The 21,795-nt window shown below is 34.9% G+C and overlaps 1 protein-coding gene and 1 long non-coding RNA gene across 19 annotated transcripts in view; one reads left to right on the top strand and one right to left on the bottom strand.

The window, feature by feature from the left end:
* Zbtb20 (zinc finger and BTB domain containing 20) overlaps positions 1 to 21,795 on the top strand; it is an 815,899-nt gene that overhangs the window by 217,010 nt on the left and 577,094 nt on the right. The window lies entirely within an intron of this gene.
* Positions 1 to 21,795, bottom strand: part of LOC141423241 (uncharacterized) — a 75,982-nt gene that overhangs the window by 46,178 nt on the left and 8,009 nt on the right. For both annotated transcript variants that reach the window (XR_012447952.1, XR_012447951.1), the window contains exon 2: positions 5,195 to 5,251. This is a non-coding gene — a long non-coding RNA (uncharacterized lncRNA). The remainder of the gene's footprint in view (positions 1 to 5,194; positions 5,252 to 21,795) is intronic.

Here is a 21,795-nt window from a genome sequence, read left to right as displayed (position 1 = left end):
TCTAGTAAGGTCTACTGTAAAGTCCACCTTTTCATCCGTTTCTGGCAAAGAAATTACACTCATACCTCTCTAATCTCTTAGCCTATTGGTGTTTGGTGCTAAAATCCTTCAGGTGCCCAAATTCCTGAGAACATTACTATTATCATTTTAATTTTATTAATATGTTTGTCTAGTATTTACTTACATATAAACCTTTTTTGGGTACTTCATTTCACTGTCTGAGATAATTATCCTTTTACTTTGAAGATGTCCCCAGTAATCTTTATAGTATGGATTTGCTTGTGAACAATTTTATTTCTCTAAAAGTATTTTTATTTTTCTTTGCCTTTAAGGGTTATTTTCCTTGGTCATAGAATTCTAGGTTAGTAGTTACTTTTTTGTATGTATATGTGTTTTACATTTTTTTTGTTACTTTTATCATTTTTATATTAACTTACATGTGTGTACATTGTTTGGCCACCAGCACCCCCCCTACCCCCAGCTTCTGGGCAGAACCTGTTCCATCCTCTCATTCTCCGATTTTGTTAAAAAAAAATATAAGAGATAATAGAAAGATGTAACGTTTTTGCTAGTTTGAGATAAAGATGGCTATATGGAGAGAGTCCTAGCATTGATTCCATGCTCTTGTATATTGCAACCCACATTGGTTCATCTCTGCCAGACCTCTTCACTACTTCCTGGTCCCTTTCTCATAGTGGCCTCTAAAAGCTGAAGATTACTTTATTCGCTCCTCCACAGTGAGCACATCAACACATTCAAGTTTTAGGTTTCCTTCCCTTTCTCTATTTGTCCCATACACTTTCTCCCCTGTGTGTGACCCATGTCCAATAATATTACTGCATTTGTTTTAGGTCTAAAATCCAAATATTGGACTTTAGATCTAGGGCAAATGCAGCAATGTTGTTGGACTTGGATCACAAGAAAAGGGGAGAACACATATGGGAGATATAGGAATAGATAGAAAACCCAAAACATGAAAGCGTTTGATGTCCCCACTCCAGAGGAACTAAGAAACCTTAAAAAAACAGGTTATCATGAGCAGGGGATCAGGAACCAAGGTAAAGATCAGTTAGAGATGAATCAACTTGGGTTGAAACACATTTGTACATGGAAGCAATGCTAGGAATCTCTCTGTATAGCTATCCTTAACTCAACTAGCAAAAACGCTTTGTCTTTCTTATTATGCATATGTCCTTTCTTCAACAAAATAAGCAACAAGGGCAGAACAGGACCTGCCTGAAACTGAGGAGGGGAGAGGGGGATGGGTGGGGGAGGGGGACAGGGTGGAGAAATGACCCAAACAATGTATGCACATATGAATAAATAAACAAAAAAACCCAAAACAAAACAAAATAAAAATAAAATAATAACAATAAAATCCGCATATGAGGGAGAACATGCGATTTTTGGCCTTCTGAGCCTGGCTAACTTCGCTTAAGATGATGTTCTCCAGTTCCATCCATTTAATTGCGAATGACAAAATTTCATTCTTCTTTGTGGCTGAGTAAAATTTTATTGTATATAAATGCCACATTTTCTTAATGCATTCATCGGTATTGGGGCATCTTGGCTGTTTCCATTGTTTGGCTATTGTGAACAGTGGTGTAATAAACATGGGTGTGCAGATGCCTTTGTAATAACTTGAGTTGCATTCCTTTGGGTATATCACTAGAAGAGGACTGCTGGACCATACGGTAGATCTATGTTTAGTTTTATAAGAAGCCTCCATATTGTTTTCCAAAGTGGTTGTACTAGCTTACATTCCCACTAGCAGTGTATGAGCGTTCCTTTTCCCCTGCATCCTCGCCAACATTTGTTGTTGGTAGTGTTATTGATGCTAGCTATTTTAACAGGAGTGAGGTGGAATCTTCGTGTGCTTTTGATTTGCATTTCCTTTATGGCCAGGGATGGTGAGCAGTTTTTCATGTGTTTTTTGGCCATTTGGATTTCTTCCTTTAAAAAAGCTCTGTTTAGTTCAGGAGCCCTCTTCTTTATTGATTCATTGATTTTTGGCGAGTTTAGTTTTTTGAGCTCCCTGTCTATTCTGGTTATCAGTCCTTTGTCTGATGTATTCTAGCATATATTTTCTCCTACTCTGTGAGTGGTCTCTTCAATTTACAGACCATTTCTTTTTTGTGCAAAGCTTTATAATTTCATTTAGTCCCATTTGTCCATTCTTCCTCTTAGCTGCTGGACTGCTGGAGTTCTACTGAGGAAGTCCTTATCTATTCCTATTCATTTTAATTAATAAATAATAATTGAATTTATTTATGAATGCAATGTGATGATTTGACATATGTTTATGTTGTAGGTTTATTGAATCAAGCTAGCATATTAATCTCACATGCTTATCATTTTTGTGAGAACACTTAATGTGTGCTTTTTTGCAATTTTGAAATGTATAATACATTTTTATTAACTGTAATCACATGCAGAGTAATAGGTGTCTAAAAGCAATGCCTCCTCTGTACTTTTTAAAAAAACATCTCCCCATCATCTTATACACAGACACACACACAACACCTTGCCCAGCCTCTAGTAACCAACATTTTACTCTTTCTATGAATTTGCCTTTTTAAGATTCCGTATCTAAATGAAATATCGTACAGTTTCATTTATGTTGTTGTAAATGATAGCATTTTCTTTTTAAGGGCTGAATCATATTCTGCTAGGTATATTTACCTCATTTTCTTAAATCAGTCAAGTGTTGATGGACACTTAAGTTGCTCCCATATCTTAGCTCTTGTGAATGAACTCAAATGAATACCAGAGTACATATGTCTTCTGCAGGTCTCATGTCTTTCTGTCTAGTAGCTTTCCCATTGTAATTTTTGCCTTCCCTCTGTAACACTGGTTAGCACTTGAATTTTCTGTTTATGTTCAATCTTATCCTAATTCTACTTAGGAATCAAAAGTGTCTGGAGTAGAAAACACTAAACAATGTAGGGCTTACTTCAAAATTTTTCACTTCTTTATAAGATGTTGAATTTTTAGTTGAAACTACTTGGTTAATCCTTGGTACCTTCAAAAAGTTTTTTTAGGATAAATTTATCTTATTCAGCATTTGTGTTTCTCTCAGCAAGAGGGGTTTTTTTTTTTTTTTTTTTTTTTCCGGTGCTGGGGACCGAACTCAGGGCCTTACACTTGCCAGGCAAGCGCTCTTCCACTGAGCTAAATCTCCAACCCCTAGAGGGGTTTTTTGTTATAAATTACTCTGTCATAATAGAATATTCTGATGATGCTTATTTTAATGAGATGGTATTTGAAGAAGAATGTGGTAGTTAACACCATGGGCCTTTACAAAGTAATTTTTGAAGACACGCTACTTCATCCATAGTATTTATGTACTACCTTCTGTATGAATTCCTTCCCTACATAAGTATTATTCTTTCACTGTCTAAAACACAGAAAGAAGCCAAGCACAAGTGGCTTATGTCTGTAATCCTAGTAACTTAGGAGACTAAGATAGGAGGATCAAAGTTTGAGGCCAGCAAGGACAAATAGTTTGAGAGACCACATCTCCAAATAACCAGAGCAAAATGGACTGGAGGGTGGCTCAAGTGGTAGAGTGCCTTTGCAAGTGCAAAGTCCTGAGTTTAAACCCCAGTCCCACCACCCCCAAAAATACAGAAATAAATTGTTACTAAAGTTTATTTCTTTGACTAAATTGGTCAACTTGCAAGTGAATGGTTACATTTAGGTCCCTAGCAAAAACCACTTTTCTGAAATTCAAAAATTACCAAAAATTACATTTTTTTCTTAAAGAGAGTTGATATTCCTTCCCTGGTGCAAAGGAAGTGTTCTAATTTGTGTAATTAGATGCATTCTGAATCTAGAAATTCATTCCAAGAAAATAATCTAAATACTAAAAAATAAAATAAAAGTTTTATGCACAAAGAAGCTCATTACAGTCTTTAAAAAATAACCAAAAGCTGGAAGTAAATGTCCAAGCATAAGAATTGGTCCAATCAATTAGCCATGTCTCTGCATAGAATATTCTACAACTATTGAAATGGAAAAGTTACTTACAATATATTTTAAATGAAATAAAAAATTAAGATACAACATATGGTAGCCATTAAGATAAAGAGCTTCAAAAAGATACATTTTATGACTGGAAAAAAGAAAACAGACACAGTAACAGGAAGAATTTATTGTCAACTTTTTTGAGGTTTCCAAGTTTTCCTTGGTAAAATATATGACCTTTATTTTGGAGTCAAGTATTTAAAGGGAAAAAGAAAGAAAAGTATTTACGGTGACTTAGAGTAGATAGCTTAAAAAGTAAACATGAAGGTACAGCAGAGAAGAAAAAAAGAAGACAGAACAAAAAATATGAAGAATATCTCTTTAAGAATTCTGAAAAATAGCTTTGTAGATCATATATACTATTAAACAGAGTCAATGACAGGAATGGAAAAAAGAATTTTCCTTTTAATTATGGATGGACAATTTAGAAAGTAACACATATGTACACGGAAGTAAAACTAGGAATCTCCCTATATAGCTATCCTTACCTCAACTAGCAAAATTAGAGATAAGGGCAAAACAGTATCTGCTTGGAAGTGAGGGGGTGGAGGCTAGAGGGAGGGTGAGGGGAAAGGGGGAGTAATGACCCAATCATTGTATGCACAGATGAATAAAAGAAATTAAAAAAATAATAATTATGGATGGAGTTTTTGGGTGGAAATTGATGTCTTACGTGACCTCTGTCTTTTGCATGTTCAGTGTGTATGTCCACTAATGCATGCATTTTTTCCACATATGGCTTGATACTCTTTTGAGAGTCGCTATATTTAGGCCACATGTAAGCAAATCAAATGTCACAGTACAATATGATAAAGTGCATGTCATAATTCTCTATTCTGAAATCATCTATACAAAGTACATATTTCAAGCTAGGATGTCCCATGTCCCCATAATACCTGTTGCCCAAATGCAAGTCATTTATTGTCTTTTTAGACTCTCTTTAGCACATTTATGAGTGACAAAGTCTGATTGCAATTTGACTAAGTCATATAAACTAAGAAAGGAGAACATTATACATTAATTTCTTACTATCTTTGGACCATGGAAAGAATCCTCTATAGTCTGCCAAACCCTCTCAGGTTTTGTAGATTGCTCTCATGCTCCCTAATTAAACAAATGTGTTTTCCGGGTCTATTTGAATGACATCTATGATGTAATGCATACCTACCTTCTTATTCAGCTCATGCATATTTCTTTTTCCTGTTAAAATCCATCAGTAAATGACCTGTGGAACAAATGTAATGATCACTCATTTACTCAGGCTAACCTAAGACCACAGATAATATTTATGATTTGCCAGTAGTGGTAGTAGAATCCATGTCACCTGTCTTTCTCACTGGAGGCCCACAGTTTTAACATTTCTGAAATTATAATCCATTATGAGTGCAGAGCACATGTATCAGTGTATGTGCATGAATTTGCAGAGTTTGTTGGGTTGGAAATAAGGCTTAGCATTTCTTCTTGTTAGTAATCTTGCTTTTTTTTTCCTCCACTTTCTTTTTTTCCACATTCATTTTCAAGGTGTCCCTGATCATATGATTCTTCTTAGGTGGTTAAATTATGCATGTGCTAATCTCTGTGTCCCCAAACACACATAGCTAATCAAGAATAAAACCATTTATTATAAATTTACCTGTAGAATGAGTCCTCCTTCCCTGATTTTTGAGGATGGATATATGCTCATTATGATCTGGTATACAATTATCCTATGCACATTTACAGTGTAGGTGAGTAGAAGAGGACTCTGTATTAGGTGTTGAGACTTTTTATTTTACTCGTTTAAAGACAAAGATTTAAATGTGCTTGTTTAAATTCAACAAGCCCTTAGAGCCATGAGGCCTTGGGGGTAAGAGGTGCTTAAAACCAAATAGCATAGGAGCTGAAGACGTAATTATATGCCAGATTGAAGATGGAACTGAACAAAGAGTGCACTGACGTGGGAACAGGGGATAGCAAACTGAATTACATCCCAGGTATCCACAAGCCAAGAGAGCAAACGGAAAACATGTTTCTTCATACATCTTACCAAATTTTACAAAGTTCATTGCTTTTGAAATGGTTAGCTAAAATGATTTCACCCTTCTTTTTTACATTTTTTTAACTTAAAATTTTTAAAAATCTTAATTGGAAGGATGTTTTTAGTGAATACAAATACTTCATAATATAATGTATATTCTAGATTCAGGGTAGCAGGCAATAAGAAAACCATAGTTGGAATAGAATTTCAGTGTCTCTATTGCCCTGAAGACCAACATTTAAAGTCCCCCTCACCTCTGTTTCACCTATTCCAAAATGTGGCATGATGGGGATGGTATTCGGAATCCTTCTGAGCAGAGTTCAAGTGTTCTAATATGGTAGGATCAGTTTTATTTAAAAGACTTAAAGTGTTCTCACATTCCCCTGTTATTGAGAACATAGAGATGAGGCAAAAAGTACATCTCACATTCCCCTGTTACTGAGAACATAGAGATGATGCAAAAAGTAGATATTCTTTGTTTTAAGTCCTATCTCAGTGAGTCTGGCTTTTTGTTTAGAAAACACCCTAAGACTATAGGTGTAGGGTAAAGAAGTGACCATAAGGCCAATTTGATTTTTTCATTTCTCTTAGTTATGGCTTGTGTTTGATGAAAGTAAAAATCATCCCTATAAAATCTAATTTTGATAAGCTTATAATCTCACTACAAAGAGGTGACTGTTTTAGGTTTCAAGAAACGTTTTCTTAAATAAGCTCACTATGAGTATACAAGTATGCATTTTTGTCTGACAATATTTTAAAACAAAAAATTCTGTATTTTTGGTGATGTGAAATAATTTATTTTAAAAGCCAGTGTTGAAGTCTGTTTTGCTGTAGCATTATCACAAGGAGGAAAACATTTCAAGCTACCAATGGATTCCTAAGCTTCTAAACAATTGTACTTTGCTTTTATTTTTCACTAAACTGTATACAAATTGAAAAGGGTCTCAGTTTATCATGACCTGTCTGATACTTCATAGAAAAAAAGAATGCAAAAAGATGATGGAAAGTAGGTCACAACATACATAAATCTTGTCTATAGCTTCCACTAAAGTCACACTGGAATGATGAGGAGCGGGGGTTAAGACAACTCCATTTATTTATTCAATAAATATTTGTTAGGCACCAACTGTGCTTAAGGCATAGATATTGTGTTTCAAAAATTTGCAAGAAAAATACCTGATTTGGAGGAACTTGTATTCAGTGGGAGGCAAAGAGGGATATCAGAAAATGGGTGGAACAGTTTTAATACAGAGCAAAGTGCTCTACTGAAAGAAGCATCAGTTTGAGGAGTAGTAGGCAGCAGGCTAGCAAAGGCTAAACTGAAGAGCTAAAGTTCTCAGGTATCTGGCCTTTGGCTTATATATATACTTTTTTTTTTGCAGTACTGAGGTTTGAACTCAGGACCTTGTGCTTGCTAGGCAGGTACTCTGCCACTTGAGCCATGCCTCCAGTCTGCTTGGCCTTTGGCTTAGAAGACATCCTGGGACTAGATATAGGCCAAAGAAGTGACCAATTTCATTTTTTTTTCATTTCTCTTAAGCTATGTTGAGGTCCATTGAGGGACAGGTGCTGGATTAATGTTGGATTAATGAAGATCCTTTCTGTAGTATTTGTAGGGGAGGAGGGAAAAATGGGTATGAATGTAGTCTTTTGTAAATGAGATAGCAAAAAGTTGGCTTAATGGCCTTTAATTCTCTCATTGAGATAGATAGTGGATTTCTTTTCTGATACTGAAGAGGTACTGATGGAAGAGGAGACTTAAGGGAAGATCTAAAATAGATGCAAGGGCTAGAGGTGTGACTCAAGTTGTAGAGCACCTGTTTTGCAAGAATGAAGCCCTGAGTTCAATCCCCCAGTTCCACCAAAAATACAAAAAAGAGCATGAAAAGATGCAAATACAAAGATAAAGATAAAAATCTGAAGGATTATTAAGCAAAGTAAGTTTGGAGGTTGTGGCTGTGGCTGTGTAGTAGTTATGATCTGTGAGCTTGTTGGTCCACCTTAGCTTCTGCAGTCTAGAAGTGGAGAATGCAGTTAGCCAGACCATTCTAGAATTGGGTTTGCTGCTATCTTGCTGCTCCTACTCTTTCCCCCATTGGCTTCTTGTCTCTGAAGACTGCCTATTGCTGATACTTTATGACTCTTTCTGAAAGATTTGCATGTGTGTATGTTGGTGTCAATAGCCAGTGAGCATTTTGACTCAAGTGTTAGTTAGGATTTAGTTGCCAAAAAGTTAATGTCACTAGAAGGCTTAAGCAAATAAGTGGAACCGAGTTAGTGAGTAGTACTCAGTCTGCTTGGCCTTTACATGGAGTAACTATATTGTTAATCAAAGTATCCCATAGACAAAGCTCCAGTGTACAATGCCAGTAACCTGCTTGGTTATATTCCTTTAACTGGCTTTGTTCCTATTTTGTTTATAGTCATGTAACAAAATACCTCAAAACATAGTGGCCTAAAAAACAAGGATTTGCTATTCCTAACATTTCTGTGGTGTGGCTTGGTTTTATCCAGGCAGTTCTGCACTTGAGTGGAAGCCTACCTCTAGGGCAAGAATGTCCATGACAATTTTGCTTACAGATCTGGAGCTTTGGTGCAATGGGTAGTATAGCTGCAGTCTGTACGGGCCTCTCTCTCTTTGCATGGCTTCTCACTGTTCACAAATCTAGCCATAGATTCTTTAAATGATGTCTATTACACAGGAGAGCAAAAGAGAAGGACACCATGACACTTACAGCCTTGGCTTATAACTGACATAGAATCAGCTCTGCTGCAATACATTGGTCAAGGCCAGCTCAACTTCAAGAGGTGGGGCGGGGGTGGGGGGTTGCAAACTCTGCTTCCTGACAGGAGAAGTGTGCCAGAACATGGAGCTCCGGAGCTTTGCCTTTGCTGCTATTCTATCTTCTTCCCCTTTTCTTCCTCATATCCTTTCTCCCTTACTAGTGTTTCCTGATGTCATTTCGCAAATGAACTGTTTCTATTAAAATTCTTATCTAGGATTGAAACTAAAAGAGGCTGATAAGTAAGATAGGAAAACCAGGAAGGAAAGTGAGACTATTACTAAAAGGATAAAGTGATTGATGGGTTACAAGCTTTGGGTTGGTTGAGAAAGATAATGTAAAAGAAGGTGAAAGATCAGAAAACTAGGGAGGCCTAGTTACTGATAATATCTGCAATATGAAAGAACCTGATATGGTAAGTTTGGCTTATAAGAAGCCTGGAAGGAAGGGAGACTGTGGTCATAGGTCCAGTAATGGTGCCATGTTCTTTGGAAATTCTGAAGACTAGGAACCAGTGCAACAAAGACAAGATTGTGTTGATCATTGGATGGATAGGCTACTACCAAATCAATTCTACAGATTGCGTATTAGGTAAACACCCCTTCAGCTTGCTGTGTCACAGGTGTCCCCTGAACTAGATCTGGAGAGGAGGTGGCCGGTGAAACTGTCAGTGAAAGCATCTGCAGAACTGGGCTGCCCAAAAGCCATAATTTGAGAAAAGGTGCTGTGTTTAAAATGATTTGGACTGAAAGATGTATGGTAAAGAAGAGAAGCTTCAGACTAGAATGTTACCAGTTATATGATATGTAACACTACAAAGTAACCTGGCTTTTGAGCTTCACTCCTTTTTTGTATTATGCGATGTTACTACCCCCATTGAATTTTTGTTGGTGGTGGTGCTGGTACTGTGTTTGAACTTGGCACCTCTTACTTGCAAGGCAGGTACTTTACTACTTGAGCCACACTACCAGACCTTTTTTGCTTTAGTTATTTTTCAGATAGAGTCTCACATTTTTTTGCCTGGGCTGGCCTCAGACTCTGATCTTCTGCCTACTTAGGCCTTCACCATAGCTGGGACTACAGGTATGAGCCACCACACTTGGGTTATTTGTTGAGGTGGGAATCTTGCCAATTTTTTTTTAGGCTGGCCTTGAACTGTGATCTTTCTAATCGCCATGATCTGAATAGTTTGGATTATAGGAGTGTACTACCATGCCTGGCCATAATAGCAGGACTTTTTTGTATGTAGGTAGCAGTATTGAGCGTTAAACTCAGGGTCTTGCACTTGCTAGGTAGTCACTCTACCATTTGAGCCATGCTGTAGTCTGCCATTAGATTTTAATGAGACTAAAGTGATAAAACATTTTTAAGCATCTAGCACAAACTAAAATATAATGAATATAGTTCCCTTTCTCCTACTCTTCCACATTCCATCTATAAACCAAGATCCGTAGGCAACATAAAATATATCTTCTCATTCTACCATTGTAGCTTGTTTCTGAAGAAGCAAAGTACATGTTTCCTAGTGTACAGAGTATGAGAATAAACTCTGCCTTAGCCTATGTATGACCTTGAACAACAAATACCCAGGACAGACAAAGCAATCTGGACTGAGATCTGAACAGCACAGGCTTGTAGAATGAGACTAGCAAAGTGATGACCTGTTAACAGAGCAGCTTCAGAATCCAGAGTGTGCACATTACTATCAGGAAGTCTAAGATGAAGCCCCACTTCAAATACTGAAACCCATTAAAATATTACCCTTTCTCAAGGGTAAATAAAATCAACACATGATAATCCTGAAAACACCTGTATCTTTGATCAGGCAAGAAAATTAAAGAAGACATTAAAACTATGACTTATGAGTAAAAGGAAACTGGTTTGAAGGAATAAAAGATAGGAAATTGCTTTAGAGAAATAAAACATTATAAAAGGCAGTAAATGGGAATTTTAAAATAGAAAATTATATATTAATTAATAGGAATAATAACATAATGGAGGTGGTAGAAGGAAAAGTCAGTGAACTTGAGTATAGATCAACAGGATATCAGAAACCCAAAGTACAACTAACTTTCTTTCTTCCCTCTCTTCCTTCCTTCCTTCCTTCCTTCCTTTCTTTCTGTCTCTCTCACTCTCTGTGTCTCTCTGTCTCTCTCTCTCTCTCTCTCACATTGTTCTTTTCCTTTCTTTCAAGTATTTTCTTGACAAAGATCATACATATTCAAGGTGTACATTGTGGTGATTTGATATATACATACATTGGGTAATAATGTCACAATTAAATGGGTGCCTATAACCACCCATTCTACATAAATAGATCCCCAGAACTTGTTCCATTTTGTATCGTTTGAACAACATCTCCCCATTCCTTCCACCCCAGCCCCTGGTAAACACCATTCTACTTTCTCTTGCAATTTACATTTCATGTGAGTTCCTATGGTGCATGTCTTTCTGGGTCTGGCTTATTTCACTTGTTATAGCGTGCTCTAGTTTCATTCATATTATTGAAAATGGCAAAATTTCCCTACTTTGTGGCTGAATAGTATTTCACTGTTGTGTGTCTTTCTTTATCCATTCATTTGTCCATAGACACTTGGTTCATTTTTACATTTTGGTTATTGTGAATGCTGCAGTGAGCACAGAGGTACAGATATCTCTTAAAGATTCTGATTTCATGTCTTTGAATATAAACCCAGAATTGGGACTGCTGAATTATATGATAGTTATATTTTCTAATTTTTTGAGGAAACTCAAGGCTGATTTTTTAATTTACATTCCCAGTGGCAATGTATAGAGTTTCCTTTTCTCTATACCCTTACAAACACTTATTCCTTAACTTTATAAAAAAAAAATTCTAACCTAGTATGAGGTGATTTCCTCTTTTGGTTTTGATTTATGTTATCTTATGATGAGTATGTAGTACGTATGTCTCTTGGTAATTTCTGTATATTCTTTGGTTCTTTTTGAACCTTTTGCTCATTTTCTATTTTTTTTTTTAGCTTCTTTGTGGTACTGGAGTACTTCATACTTTTTAGGCACTTGCTCTACTGTTTGAGCCACTCTACCAGTCCTTTTCTGTGTTGGATATTTTTGGGAGAGGGTCTGGGGAAATATTTGCCTGGGCTGTCTTTGAACAGTAATCCTCTTAATCCCTGTCTCCTGAGCAGCTAGGATTACAGGCATGAGTCCCTGGCATCAGCTTGGGTTGTTTGTTTGCTTATTTATTTCTTTAGTTATTGAGTTGTGTGAGTTTTTTATATAATTTGGATATCAAATCTTTCATATGTGTTTTTTTTCAAATATTTTCTTCCATTTTGTGGGTCTCCTTTTCATTTTGTTAATTGTTTCCTTTTCTGTACAAAAAGGTTTTAGCTTGATATACTCTCATTTGTTAATTTTTGCTTTTATTGCCTGTGATTTCAACATCATACACAAAAATCACTGCCAACACCAAGGTCAGGGATGCTTTTGTAGTTCCTTTGTCTCTTCCAATCTTGCTATCTTTTTATATCATGTGTGGAATTTTATAGTGATAAGCTTTTTCACATTTCTCTTTTGCATATTTACTAGAAGTTTTGTCTTGTAGGTATGATGGGACTTGAATAAGACATTTTATATTAATAACATTCTGATATAAGGGGTAACATCATATACAAAAATTCTACACTCTATTCCCCCCCCACATTTTATCCTATCGGTAATTACATTTCGCACCCTTTTATGTTATGTACAAATTTACAAATTATTATAGCAATTATGATTTTTAGTACTTTTTCTTGTAACTTTAATACTAGAGTTAAAAGTTATTTTTACACTACTGTCATGAGAGTATTCTGAATTTGACAATATATTTACTTTTGCCAATCAGTTTCATCTTTTCATATGTTTTAAAGCGGTGATAAAAGATAAAACTTCTTCACATATCTTATAAACAGATTAAATGAAATAATGAATGCAAAAGTTTTAGCAGAGAACTTAGTGGGAGCGAAATAACTGATAGCTGTTACTACTTTTCTTTTTCTGAGTGCTTTTGCTACCTTGTACCTTATTTCTCATTATAATACATAAGTTTTCGTCCTCTTATTTTTTAATTTAATTTGGCTGTCACTATTCAAGGTCACATACAACTGTTGAGGTGCTTCACTATTCCCTATGATCCCGTCCATTTTATAACACAGACCTTAAGGTTTTTTTAAAATTTACACTTAAATATATTTGAGCTTGTTAAATTTTTGTGTGTGTGTAAATATCTAACTATATTCAAAATCACCAATTTAGGTTTTCTAGGTCTTCCATAATATTATTCATTGTATTTTACTATTAAAATAATTTGAATATTTACTTCAAATAATTGAGATAAAGTTGTTCATGATGATTTTAAATGTTCAAATAGGTTTCTCATTTTTTCTTTTTAATGTTTATTTGTACCTTCTCATTTTTATGATAAAACTTCCCAGTTATTTACCTACTTTATTAATTTTTTTTCAAAAGTACCAAAATTTTGTTTTGCTGTCTGTTTTATACTTTTGTTTTCCACTTCACTATTTCTGGTATTATTTTGTTATTTTTCTGATTTTACATTTTCTGGTGGTACCTTTTCTAACTTCTTGATAATTTTAGTCTTGTCCTTTCTTTTCTACATATGGACTTTAAGCCAAGACTGATTTATCTTCATCTATAAGCTGTGAACATTATCATTTCAGTTCAATATTCATTTGAATTTTCAAGTCATTGATCTTTGATCTGTGATTTTCATAGTTTTAATTTCTAAAAAATACATCTTATTGGGGTACTTTGGGTAGAGGGACATACATATATTTGTTAAGGTCTAAATTTAATTGTGATTAGAGGAGATGATAAAATGATTTTAATTCTTAAGTATGTGAGGCTTACTTTATAGCTCAATGTATGGTCAATTTTTGTAAATTTTTCATGTTTGTCTAAAAAGCATATATATATTATAACTATTTGATACAAGAATTTATTAGAACTTTATTATTTGTTGATTACATTATTGAGTTGTTAAATTATCATTACTTTATATTTCTACTTTAGAATCAATGATAGAAATATGATAAATCTTCCATTGTGATCATGAATTTTGTTCTTTTTGTTTTGTGTTTTTATATCTGTGCTATTAGATATGTAGAGAGGCAATTTATTATATCTTAATGATGAGTTAGGTTGTATTTATTAATAACTGCCTGATTTCTTAAAAATGGTTTTACTTAGAATGTATTTTATAGGACTTTACTATAACTCCTTCAGTTTTACTATTCCTGTACTTTCATGAAATATTCTCTCACCTTATTTTATCTATGTGTGTTGCAAACAGCATGTTGCTGAAGTTCTTAGAATTCAATCTATTAATCAAAAATTTAATTGGTTTATATTTTTTAATTTTTAAGAATTCTTAGTTATAGTCTGTTATATTTGAGTTTTCTTAAGATCCTTTCATATGTCTCTTAGTTTAAAAATTATATATTTTAAGCCAGCTGTGGTGGTTCATACCTACAATCTCACCTACACAGGAGGTGGAGACAGGAAAATCACAAATTTGAGGTCAGCTCAGGCAAATTTACTGAGACCTAATCTGGAAAACAAAATATAAAAACAAATGTGCTTGGTGTGTGGAGAGTACTTGCCTAATATGTGTGAGGTCTTAGGCTCAATCCCCAGTACTGTGAAAAAAAAATGTACATTTTATTTGCACTTTTTAACTAAAGAGAAACACCTTTAAATATTTAATAACCTCCCTTTATTTAATAATCTTGCTTTACCATGTTAGTGTCTGTATCCTCCTTTCAAGCCATATAAAAACTTTAGAATGCTAAGCACAGTGGTCACTCCTGAATCATAACTACTTGGGAGGCACAGATCAAGAAGATCATGGTTCAAGGCCAGCCCAAACAAAAAAGTCAGCAAAACCCCACCTCAACCAATAGCTGGGTATGGTGGTGTGCACCTTTCAACCTAGCCACATGGGAAGCATAAATAGAAGGATCACAGTCCAGAGCTGCCTGGGAACAAATGAGAGATCCAGTGCAAAAAAGGCTGGGAACAATGGCTCAAGTGGTAGAGTGTCTGCCTAGCAAGCATTAGGCCCTGAGTTCAACCTCCAGTACCACCAAAGAAAGAAAAATAAAAAACTTAGAATACATTATCTTCAATTATTCAGTTGTTAATAGGAATCTTTCATGTGAGTGCTATCTAATATTTACCTTATTATTATAGACCTTTTGATAAGTTGTACTATTTAGTATTTTATACTAAAAACTATTTTAAGCTTCCTTAGGTGGTGTCTATCTCCGGTGATATGCTGGAGCTCACTTGTGTGAACTGACAAGAAGTGATTGTATGCATCCCTTTTCCAACTCCACATTCAGGAATGCCATGTTTGTATCTTGGAATTGCCCATGAGGGGAGTATGTACACCACTGAGATGAGCAAATACTACAGTTTGCTTGTTGTTGTTTTAAAAGAATCACCTGTTGAATATTTACCATACACCACTGTCAGTCTCCATATTTCTGATTTGTTTTTCATTCAGTCCTTTATTCTGGATAAAATTTACTCATATAATATATATTTTATATTCTTTTAATGAAGGGCAATGATAGGCAAATTCTTGGTCTCATCTGAAACTGTATTTATTCTTACTTTTTAGTGATAGTTTAGCTGAATAAATACTTTAAGGTATTTCTTTCCTTTCACCACTTTGAAGATATTCCTTATCTTATGGATAATTGTTGCTTTTGAGAAGTCAACTATCTATTTAGTTTGGTTTCTTCTGTAGATAATCTATCTTTTCTCTTTGTCTTTGATATTTGAATAGTTTCTCAATGGTTGGGCTTTCAGATTCATTCTTCTCCCTTCTTCTGCTTGGTTGTCTTTCAAGACAGCTGACTAATGCAAGCTAAATTTCCTAGGTGTCCAGGTCAGTTTTCTTCTGGCTCTCTGCAGCCAGTGATAACCATTGGTGATTGATTACAGAATGTCAGGGAAGGAAAAATGAAAGTATTTCTCCTTGTTCAGCCTCAAGTGATATCTCTACATACCTTCAGTGGCCATGGCTATTGCTGTTTCTTGACCACCTACCAGTACTTCCCCTTGTCCCTTGGTTTGTTTATCAGCCTCTTCTATTGTATGCTTTACATTGTCTTGTTTCAAATACTTGAAGTACTTTATGTTTTCCTGGTTGGATGCTGAATGATACAGTGTTACAGATTTTATTATAATGTATCTAGGTTTAGAATTATTTTATCTTGATGAGACTTTGCTTTATGTATACGAATTTTATGTCTTTTATCAGTTCTGAAAAAGATCTACCATCTCTTCAGATATTGTATTTTTGTATCTATTTTCTTATTCCTAAATAATTATTGGCTGTGTGTTGGAGCTTTTCATTTTGTCCATATTTTAAATTTTTCAATATTTAATTATTTCTTTTTTTGAGCTAGATAAATTCCTTGGGATTATCTTCCAGTTCAGTAATTTATCCTTTAGCCGCATTTACTGTAATGTAGTCTCATTTTAGTTAATTTTAATGACAAATTCACTTCTATGTTTTTTAATCAAATCTGCCTTTTTCAAAGTTTCAATTTTCTTTCTGCCTTTTTTCTTTGAAAAATTTCTTCTTAACATTTTTGTTCCACCAATATCTAAAGTTTGACTTAGATAATGTCCCAGAGGTGTTGTGGTAGCCTCCTAGTTTTACCTGATGCCTTGGCTCTATCCACTTGGAATATTTCTTTCTTTCTTGTGAGATCAAACATTTAATATGTTCTGTGTATATGTATGTTTGTGTGTTTTCTCTTTTAAAACAAGATCTCTATGTTTCAATAGTAACATTTCTGTGTGAATCTAGCCTGACATTTTACAGGAAACAGAAGAATATTCTTCTGGCTGGGTAACCTTATCTTTCCTGTTCTTTTGACTTGAATGCTTTTTCTCTAAGGCATTTCTGCCTAATTTACTCCCTCATTTATTTAAAGTCTTCACCTGAATGTGTCTTAGTGATTTCATCACTGGTCACCCTATCTAAAATTTGAACCCCACTCCCTCAATTTACTTTGCCCATTTCCTGCTTTTTAAAAATTCCTTAGGCCATTATCTTATCATTCTATATATTTATTGTCAGTCCCACACAGAAAAAATATAATATCCAGAGATCAGAAATCTCCATCTACTTTGTTTCCTCCTAAATCTCCACCATCTTGAACAATGACTGACATATAGTAAGTATTTAGTGAACATTTTTAAAATCATGAATGAGATATTTAGTAGTTGTTTATAACATGCCTAACCCTGAAATAAGTGATAGTAGTACAAGAAAAAAATTGCTAAGATTCCAGCCATCCTGAAGACTCTGGTCAATAAGGGAACATAAATGATTAAAAAGGCAGTTTAACACCTCTGGTGGAAAAGGCTAGGAATTCAAATGAACTCTTTTTTTTTACTGGTATGTATTACATTGTACACAGTAAGGGGGTTTATCATGACATTCCCATGCACGCATGAACTTTAATCATATTCACCCCATCTATCATTCTTTCTGATCAGCTTCTTGGTACCAGTCCGATATTCCCTGAGAAGTATGAGAGCATAGTGATGGTTAATTTTCTTACACAATGCATCTAAGATTTATTATTCTCTTTCATTACCTAAGAACTGACCAAATAGTGTATGTTAACTCTTCACACATGTAGACAGACAAACACACATTATTATTTTTATTTAGACAGAAACGTATTTTAATAGGGGAGCTAATGTAAGTTTGACTAAATTAGTGAGAACACTGAAATCAAGTAAGTGTGGACAAAAAAGAATATCCAATACAGTTTTCATGATACAAGCAAGCATCCCAAATCTCAAAATACAAAAACAAAAATGTTTTAAAATCTAAAATTCTTTTAGCTCTACCATGATGCCACAAATGGAGAATTAATATCCAACCTCAACTGATAGATGACAGTTAAAATGCAAACACAGTAAAAAGACTGTGTAAACTTCCTTTAGACTAAGGGATTTAAGGTGTATTGAAACATAAATGAATTTCATGTTTAGTCTTGGGTTCCATCCCAAGATATCTCATTATGTATAAGAAAATATTCCAAAATTCCCCAAACACTCTGAAATCTGAAACACTTTTGGCACTAAGTATTTGGGATAAGGGATACACAATTCTACCATGATTCTTTTCCAGTATTGGTAGCCACTGTCTGCTAAGCACAAAAGGCAAATAATTGGCCTAAGTATATATCCTATTATACTTAATGAGTGTATATACATTTGTCTTTAATATCGCTGCAGTTAGTACCTAGATACAACGTCCTGATACTTTGTCATGGTAAATAAGAAAGTTCATAACTATATTTACACAGGCTGAGTTTCCACTATGTAAAATCATGTGGAGAATGTTAAACTTCTACTGTGTGTTTAATGTGTGTTTAATGTACATTTCAGTTGACTTTTCTCCTAATGATAATAGCAACAGTTATTTTGTGTGTGTGTGTGTGTGTGTGTGTGTGTGTGTGTGTGTGTGTGTGTATGAAGGTACCTAAGGGACAAGCTAAAATATTTCTTAGCAACTTTTCTATCATGTTGAAATCTTTTCCTATTTCTAATTACTGTGATAATTTCCATTATTCTACCTTATACTTTTCTTACTTATTGTTCCTAACACCTTCTTACTATTTATGTCTGTGATTCCCTGTCTCTTCAATTATTCCCTTCCTAAAATGGCTGATCCTGAGCTTTTGGACAAATTATAACTTGATTTTGCTGCAAACACTGGCTAGCCAATGTGAAGAACTAATTTATAGTGAGCCCCTTCTCCTAAATGCCATGAATTATACTACCTGCTGCTTTCATAATCTCATTAAATCAACATAAAATCCTGTTTGTTAGTTAAATCTCATAAAATTTTGATGAATCTAAATATTAAGGAGGGTATGTAAGTCTCTGTAGGACACATCCCTTTTAAGCTGGAATTCAGGCTTCAAACTTATGATTAAAAGTGGTTGCTTTTGTCATTATGATTTCATCACTTTTCCTATGTACTCACCCGTCAACCTCCTGGAATTGCTTTTAAATTATTCCTTACTTGCTTTGAATGAATGAAATTTAAAAGTACCATATCACTGAGGTTTCCATGTGGTAGACAGAATTGAAATGAAGAGTAAACAGTAGAGGTAGCTGTTACCTACCTTATTTTACATTACCTTTGGTTGGAAGCTGCCTCTCCCAAGCTCATGTATATGTAACTGACAGGTACTTACTATGTATTTAGCATGTGTCAGGCACTAAACTAGACTGTGTATAGAGTGCTGAACAAAATAACGTGGCCTCTATGGAATATGAAATCTAGTGGGAAAGAGTGATAAAATAAATACATAAATCAATTATTATACCCATAATTCAAACTCACAGAGATTGCAAGAAATAAAAATAGCAGAGGGATCTTTCTTAAGAACAGTAGTACAGGAGTCTTTTCAAGAATGCAGAGGAGTGGCACAATTGGTTAGGAGCTACAAAACTATTTCAGGGAACTTATGTCATAGCTTCTACTATGCGAGGTATCTGTTAACATGTGGGTTTGCCCATTGTGGGGCCAAACTCACTAGGCTTTCTAACCTGGTATAAACATTTGAGACTCAGCTTCTCATCATTATGTTTTATACTGATTAAGACAAAAGCAGCATGGAAAAGTACAAGAGAAGAAATTGGAAGATTATTTCTTTAAAGGTTAGAAAAAATTTGTTTCAGAATGTAATTCCTTAATTTTTATGCTATGTGAATTTTCCTAATCATCAAGCATACATGATAGCACAATTCTTTAATATTCTATTAACCAGTAGTTAAGGCATACCTACTACATATTAGATAGTTCATTAAGGAATAAAGATATAATGGTAAATAAGACCAAACCCCCATGCCCTCAAGTTTATAGTTTGTGGGAAAGACAATTACAGTGCAGTATGAGGATTATAGTCACAAGATCAGATTCTTGAAGACTTAACATATAAACTAGGACCCTAGGAATGTCTACAAGCAGGCCACTAGGATTTTCACATTTCTTGAGAGTAAATCATTTACTTCAATAGTCACATCTTCAAGTTAACAATATTTTAAAAGTAAAATTCTTAACATTAACTTTATTTTTTTTTATTATCATTCATATGTGCATACAAGGCTTGGGTCATTTCTCCACCCTGCCCCCACCCCCTCCCTTACCACCCACTCCACCCCCTCCCTCTCCCCCCACCCCCTCAATACCGAGCAGAAACTATTTTGCCCGTATTTCTAATTTTATTGTAGAGAGAGTATAAGCTATAATAGGAAGGAACAAGGGTTTTTGCTGGTTGAGATAAGGATAGCTATATAGGGAGTTGACTCACATTAATTTCCTGTGGGTGTGTGTTACCTTCTAGGTTAATTCTTTTTGATCTCACCTTTTCTCTAGTTCCTGGTCCCCTTTTCCTATTGGCTCAGTTGCTTTTAAGGTATCTGCTTTAGTTTCTCTGTGTTAAGGGCAACAAATGCTAACTAATTTTTTAGGTGTCTTACCTATCCTCACCCCTCCCTTGTGTGCTAAAGCTTTTATCATGTGCTCAAAGTCCAATCCCCTTCTTGTGTTTGCCCTTGATCTAATGTCCACATATGAGGGAGAACATACGATTTTTGGTCTTTTGGGCCAGGCTAACCTCACTCAGAATGATGTTCTCCAATTCCATCCATTTACCAGCGAATGATAACATTTCGTTCATCTTCATGGCTGCATAAAATTCCATTGTGTATAGATACCACATTTTCTTAATCCATTCGTCCGTGGTGTTCTCTTCAGTTTAGAGACCATTTCTTTGATGAACAGAAGCTTTTTAGTTTTATGAGGTCTCATTTATCTATGCTATCTCTAACTTGCTGTGCTGCTGGGGTTTCGTTGAGAAAGTTCTTACCTATACCTACTAACTCCAGAGTATTTCCTACTCTTTCCTGTATCAACTTTAGAGTTTGTGGTCTGATATTAAGATTCTTGATCCATTTTGAGTTAATATTGGTATAGGGTGATATACATCGATGTAGTTTCAGTTTTTGCAGACTGCTAACCAGTTTTCCCAGCAGTTTTTGTTGAAGAGGCTGCTATTTCTCCATCGTATATTTTTAGCTCCTTTGTCAAAGAAAAGTTGGTTATAGTTTTGTGGCTTCATATCCGGGTCCTCTATTCTGTTCCACTGGTCTTCATGTCTGTTTTTGTGCCAGTACCATGCTGTTTTTATTGTTATTACTTTGCAATATAGTTTGAAGTCAGGTATCGTGATACTTCCTGCATTGTTCTTTTGACTGAGTATTGCCTTGGCTATTCGTGGCTTCCTGTGTTTCCATATAAATTTCACGGTAGATTTTTCGATGTCTTTAATGAATGTCATTGGAATTTTGATGGGAATTGCATTAAACATGTAGATTACTTTAGGGAGTATCGACATTTTTACTATGTTGATTCTACCAATCCATGAGCATGGGAGATCTCTCCACTTTCTATAGTCTTCCTCAATCTCTTTCTTCAGAAGTGTATAGTTTTCCTTGTAGAGGTCTTTCACATCTTTTGTTAGGTTTACACCTAGGTATTTGATTTTTTTTGAGGCTATTATAAATGGAATTGTTTTCATACATTCTTTTTCAGTTTGCTCATTGTTAGTATATAGAAATGCTAATGATTTTTCTATGTTGATTTTATATCCTGCTACCTTGCTATAGCTATTGATGATGTCTAGAAGCTTCTGAGTAGAGTTTTTTGGGTCTTTAAGGTACAGGATCATTTCATCTGCAAATAGGGATATTTTGACATTTTCTTTACCTATTTGTATTCCTTTTATTCCTTCTTCTTGCCTAATTGCTCTGGCTAGGAATTCCAGTACTATGTTGAATAGGAGTGGAGATAGTGGGCATCCTTGTCTGGCTCCTGATTTT

The sequence above is a fragment of the Castor canadensis genome, chromosome 5, assembly GCF_047511655.1.
Source record: "Castor canadensis chromosome 5, mCasCan1.hap1v2, whole genome shotgun sequence".
Lineage (NCBI taxonomy): Eukaryota > Metazoa > Chordata > Mammalia > Rodentia > Castoridae > Castor > Castor canadensis.
This window is presented reverse-complemented; position numbering and strand designations above follow the sequence as displayed.